The 6,579-nt window shown below is 40.8% G+C and overlaps 1 non-coding gene across 1 annotated transcript; it reads right to left on the bottom strand.

Moving 5' to 3' along the window:
- Nucleotides 1-1,661: 1,661 nt before the first annotated feature.
- Nucleotides 1,662-1,768, bottom strand: LOC133793271 (small nucleolar RNA R71). The gene has a single exon (XR_009874723.1). It is a non-coding gene; the product is annotated as a small nucleolar RNA R71 (small nucleolar RNA).
- Between the last annotated feature and the right edge of the window lie 4,811 nt (nt 1,769-6,579).

Raw genomic sequence — 6,579 nt, forward strand, 5'->3', positions numbered from 1 at the left:
TCAACCGTAATATTGAAGAAGCAGCCATTTTTGGAAAGGAAAACCAGCAAAAGAAAAGAGAGTAACTCAGAAATCAACAAGGAAGAAGGAGGAAAAACAAAGAAAGCTCAAGCATCATTTTGGATTTGTTCTTTCTTCTATTCCTAAACTTTATTTTTATATTTTCTGAGTTGATTTATAAATCTGAATATTATGGGCTGTTTTGATTGTGGATTAATGTTTATGAACTCAGCCATGAGCTAATTTTTAGGTGGCTTGAATTGTTGACGAACCCTATGTTATAGTCTATCAATTTCTTGCACTATATTTTTGTAAAATCTCCCTTGTTCATTCAAGTGTGCTTATATTGATTTCTTGTTGTTGTTTGGCCAGCAATGGCAAGTTTTTTTTAATTATGTTTAATGCTGGAAAGACTAAATGTAATGGGAAGAACTTGGATGACATAAGTCATAATCTAGGTTAGGTTATGTTAGTAAGTAACATAGGGATATGTTATTTGCCTTGTGTAACTTTTGAGAATTAAACTTTGAATTGCATTCTTAAATCTGATCTTTCATAGGAATATGTTTAGTTAGGTAGAAGAATTAATGTCATAAAATTTGGGAAAGTTTTATGAGTGTTTAAATGAATTCTTGTTAACCTGGGAGTTTTGCTAGAATATTGCTGCCGCAATCTATCCGCAATTTGTTCAGGATGATTAATATAGGGGAATTCAATAATTCAAGTCCATTTTGCAATCCATATATTTCTCTCAATTTTCTTGATCAGTTCAGTTTTTAATTTCAGTATTTCAATCTTTTAAATATTTTGTTTAGCCTAAAAACAATCCATTTGATTTTTAGTACTTATAAGTTGTTTAGTAATTTTTTTGCTTATTTTTCTATTTTGCAATCCTTGTGGAGACGATTTACTTATCATTGTATTACTTGTGTGACTACGTGGACTTGCATATTTAAAATCAAATATTAAATCTATCACAACAAGTTTTTGGCACCGTTGCCGGGGGTTGGAATTAGAAATTTTTGCAATATCAATTACTTGCAATTTATTTATTTTTTCTTTCTTTGTTTAGCTGACTTTGTTTGCTTGCTCTTGTGTTTTCTCAGGTGATTTACTATATGAATGAGCAAGAAGACATTGAACTAGCACCTATTGACCCTGAAATTGAAAGAACAATTAGAAGAAGACTAAGGGAACAACGGGCTCAGAATCACATTAATATGGCTAAAGAGGTTGAAGGAGTTGAGGGTGCTAATAATGTCACTAACACAATTGCTATGGATGATGATAGAGAGAGAGCCATAAGGGAGTATGCTGCCCCCATGTTTAATGAGCTCAATCTGGGTATTGTTAAGCCTGAAATTCAAGCACCCCAATTCGAGTTAAAGCCCGTTATATTCCAAATGTTGCAAACAATGGGTCAATTTAGTGGGCTGCCTACTGAGAATCCTCATCTTCATCTTTATTCATTTTTTGGAGGTGAGCGATTCTTTCAAGCTACAAGGAGTGAGTGACGAGGCCCTAAGGTTGAAATTATTCCCTTTCTCTTTGAGGGATCGAGCTAGAGCTTGGCTCCACACCCTACCTCCCGACTCGGTGACTACATGGAAGAGTTGGCTGAAAAATTCTTGATGAAGTACTTCCCTCCTACCAAAAATGCCAACTTTCGCAATGAAATTATGTCATTTCAGCAGCTGGAAGATGAATCATTCTGTGAAGCTTGGGAGAGATTCAATGAGTTATTGAGGAAATTCCCACACCATGGGATTCCGCATTGTATACAAATGGAAACTTTCTATAATGGGCTCAATTCTTCCACTCGTATGGTGCTAGATGCTTAAGCTAATGGGGCTATTTTCTCTAAGTCCTACAATGAAGCCTATGAGATTTTGGAGAAGATAGCTAGCAACAATTATCAATGGTCCAATGTTAGAGCCTCAACAAGTCGAAAAGTGGTTGGTATACTTGAAGTGGATGCATTGACAACTTTGACCGCTCAAGTTTCTTCAATGACTAATCTTCTCAAGAACATGAGTTTGGGGGGAATGGTACAACCAGATGCTATGGGACAAGTTGCCGATGTATCTTGTGTTTATTGTGGAGATGGGCACGCATTTGAGAGTTGTCCTTCGAATCCCGCTTCAATTTGTATGTGGGAAATCAAAATGCCAACTGTAATAACCCCTATTCTAACTCTTATAATCTGGGGTGGAGGCAACATCCAAACTTCTCAGGGGGGGGGGGGGGGGGTCAAGGAGCTAGTTCAAGCGGTGCACCAATGCAAAACAAGCCTACATATCCACCGGGGTTTTCTCATCAACAACCAAGAGCTCAACCACCTCCTCCTCAAGGGTCTTAATCAAGCTCTTTGGAGAGTTTGATGAAAGAATATATGGCCAAGAATGATGTTGTGATTTAGAGCCAAGTGGCATCCTTGAGGAACCTAGAGATTCAATTGGGGCAGCTAGCTGATGAGCTAAGGAATAGACCACAAGGCACTTTGCCTAGCAATACCGAAAACCCAAGGAAAGATGGTAAGGAGCATTGCAAGGCGGTTACCTTGAGGAGTGGTAAAAATCTGGAATTGACTAAGGAGAATTGTAAGAGAAATAACGAGCCCACTTCAATCCAAAGTAGTGTGGACAAGGGAGACAAAGCTGTGAATTCAAAAAATTTAAATGTTGATCCTGAAGCAATTGCTGCAGCAATTCCTCATAAAAATGCTACGGAGAAGCCTATGAGCAAGCCACCTCCACCATTTCCTCAGTGCTTTCAAAAGCAGCAACAAGATGGTCAATTCCGGAGATTTTTAGATGTTTTGAAACAACTTCACATCAATATACCGTTGGTGGAAGCTTTGGAGAAAATGCCCAACTATGTGAAGTTTTTTAAGGATATTTTAACTAAGAAGATGAGGCTTGGAGAATTTGAAATGGTGGTTTTGACTGAAGGTTGTAGTGCCATAGTGAGAAATAAAATTCCTCCTAAATTGAAAGATCCGGGCAGCTTCACAATTCCAATTTCTATTGGGGGAGGAGAAGTTGGTAAAGCTCTTTGTGATTTGGGAGCTAGTATTAATTTGATGCCCATGTCCATTTTTAAAAAGTTGGGAATTGGAGAAGCAAGGCCAACTACACTCACCTTGCAATTGGCTGACTGTTCTATGGTGCATTTAGAGGGAAAGATTGATGACGTCCTAGTACAAGTTGACAAGTTCATTTTTCCGGAGGATTTCATTATTCTTGACTATGAGGAAGATAAAGATGTACCGATCATTTTGGGGAGACCATTTCTTGCCACTGGGAGGACATTGATAGATGTTGAAAAAGGAGAGCTCACCATTCAAGTTCAAGACGAACAAGTCACATTCAAGGTTTTGCCATAATTGAAGTTCAAGAGCTCTCCTAATGAAGTTGAAGCTTGTTTGGCCATAATTGCTTCTAACTTCAAGTTGATTGAAAAGATGCATGGAAAGTATAGCAATGGAGTCAAGAAAAAGGTCCCTTTTGAAGAAATTAAGATAGGTGGGGGCCACGGATAAGTAAGGAAGAAGAACTATCTCATTCTCCAAAGCTACCGAAGAAAAAGAAACATATTAGAAAGCCTTAATCACAAATGTTGGAAGTTGGGAATAGAGTGTTTTTCTCAAACTCTCTCGTGAAATCAAGGTGTGATGGTGGGTTCTTAGTGAGCAAGGTGTTTCCTAATGGTGTAGTGGAATTATATGATGAGCATGTGAGAAGAGCATTTAAGGTAACAAGGAAAGGAGCAAAGTTTGGGGGAAGCGAGGTTGAGCAATACCAAACCTCAGTTTCTTTGAAAGATCCTTAGAAAAAAAATGAAGTTTGGGTTGCTATGGTTTTTGGAGGATTCATTTGTAAAGCAACTCAAAGAAAGAAAGAATAAAAATGCACTGAAAAAAAAAAAGAAAAAAAAGCAATCAATAAAAGAAAAGATAAGACTAAAATATATGTATAAATATATATATATGAGTGTTTTTAATTATTTTAATTTTTAGAATTTTAATTCCATGTTATTGTGATGTGTTTGGAGTGGTTTTATGTGTATTTTGGTGCTTCAGGTGTCAAGAAAGCAAGAAAATTGTGTTTTGGTAGTAACTTTGGGGGTCTGATAGTTTTGCGAAAGTTTTGCTTCAGCAAACTACACACAAATATTTCTGAAAAAAAAAGAGTTACGTCAAATATGGGCTGCTGAAGCAAAACTTAGGCAAAATGGTGGCAATCTGGGTAGGCAAAAGTTCTGGGTTGTGGGTTCATTCGAAAAATATATATTTATATATAATACTATATATTTATATATAAAACAAAAAAAGAAGAATTTTTTTTATAATACTATATTTATATATATATTACTACATATATATATACAAAAAAACATACAATATATATTACTACATTTATATATACAAATATATATATAATATCTATTATACGAAATATATATATAGATATATATTCTATAACAAATACGAAAAATATATATGTTGACGGTGAGAACTCGTCAACTAAGTTAAGTTAGAAGAATTGCAACGCATAGATTATCAAAAGAAAAGCTCTAGAAATCTAAGTAGAAACTTCAAGAACAATTGTAGAAGAAAAATGGTGAAATCAGCTTGTATTGATTATGGTGCAATGCTACAGTAATTTTTCCAACCCCCTTCCTTGTGGAAGTGGGATTCATTTTATAGCAGGCTCTAATGGCCTTGGATACATGGTGGTCCAGGGGACCAGGTGGTACACGGGTACACTGTCAGGAGAGTGGTCTCAGGGGTAGTGGTGTTGGTTCCAGTACACGGCCAGGTACCATGAGAATGTCTCCACTACATGATTCGTACGAATGTCAGAGGAGTGATGACAGGCATAGTGGTGCAGGTGGTGGTGGTGTCGACTCTGACATCTGGCCATAGACACACAGACCATGTCCCTTCTCCCAGCACTCCCACTACTCGACTGGTATGGGTGTCTGTACTCGACATACGGGGTCTTAAAGGTCGTACCCCGTACAAGATTGTACTAGCATGATCCTTTGAATCATACTTGTGCTTTTACCTCCAAATGCTGGAGTTTCGATAGGCCTTCGTAAGAGATACCACATCGAAGAGTAGAGGGTGAGACACTTGATGTATGTAAGGGTCGTGGCGTGAGATGGGGCTCTTGGACCCTTGGCGTGAGATGCCCGAAGCACTTTGAGGCCGCTCACGAGATATGAGTGACAGGCACGCGAAATGGATCTCGCAAGAGGCCCTCGGTGCGAGGTGCGAAGCGTGGCCTTGCTGGGTGCATGAGGCGCGAGACGCCTCTTCTCGCGAGGCCGTCCGGAGAGCGCGCACGAAGTGCTGCTTTGCTGAGCGCGTGAGGCATGGGGCGCCTCCTCTCACGGGGCCATCAGGCGCACGCACACGAGGTGCAAGATGCCTCCTCTCGCGAGGCGATCAGGCGCACGCACGCGAGGCGTGAGACGACTCTTCTCGCGATGCTGTCTGGAGCGCACGCGCGAGGCGCGGGGTGCCTCCTCTCATGAGGCCATCAGGCGCACGCACGCGAGGTGCGAGATGCCTCCTCTCGCGAGGCCATCAGGCGCACGCACGCGAGGCGCGAGATGCCTCCTCTCTCGAGGCTGTCCAGAGCACGCGCGCGAGGCGCGAGACGCCTCTTGTCGCGAGGCCATCCGGGGCAGCCGCATGAGGCGCTGCCTTGCTGAGTGCGCGAGGTGAGAGACGCCTCCATTCGTGAGGCCATTAGGTGCACGCGAGGCATGGCCTCGCTAGGTGCGCTGAGAGGAAGCACAAATTGAGACAATGGTGGCCCGAGGGCATCGCGGCTCAACCATGTGATTAGGCGCTTATGGGACCTTGGCACTTGCTTTGGGTCTTCTACAAGCATGAAATTTTGAGCATCCACACTTGCCCCCCAGTTTAGGAGAGGACCTTTAGGTGCTTTGGTAGACTATTCTCTTTAATTCTTATAAATAGGCCTTCATGCAAGGCTTATTATTTGCACCTTACTTCCTTAGCTTAGTGGTTTTGAGATTCCTTCTTCTTTCAAGAGGTAAGGGGTTCAATCCCCCACATCCTCACTTTTGCTATAGTTTCCTCCATTTTTTTTTTATTTATTTTATTTTTTCTTGAGCTAATTTTTGGTCTATTTAGGTCCCTTCATATATTTGAATGCTAACACATCTTTTCTATTTATTTTTGCAGACGCGTACTTTCGACCACTTGCCTCTATTTGACCATGACGGCGCTTTTGGCCCTCGACCTCCTTTTGACCACGACAGCGCCCCATTTTACCTGCTTGAGGTATATTTTCTTTTTCCCTTATGCTCATTGGGTCCAAATTAGCATTACTCGGGATGGGGTACTTTGGCCTGAGCTTGCCGTGAGTTAACCCAGTTGCATGCCCCCTCATTTATAACCTGTAGTGGATCATTTAGGGCGTTTGCATATAGAGGTTTTAAGCCCATTCCTTTGTGTTTTGTAGCAATCCTCTCATTTATACGTGAACCCCTTTTTGCTTTCGGGACGAGGTCTCATGGCCAGTGACGGTCCGTTCGGCATAC

Source organism: Humulus lupulus, chromosome 7, assembly GCF_963169125.1.
Source record: "Humulus lupulus chromosome 7, drHumLupu1.1, whole genome shotgun sequence".
Taxonomy (NCBI): Eukaryota; Viridiplantae; Streptophyta; class Magnoliopsida; order Rosales; family Cannabaceae; genus Humulus; species Humulus lupulus.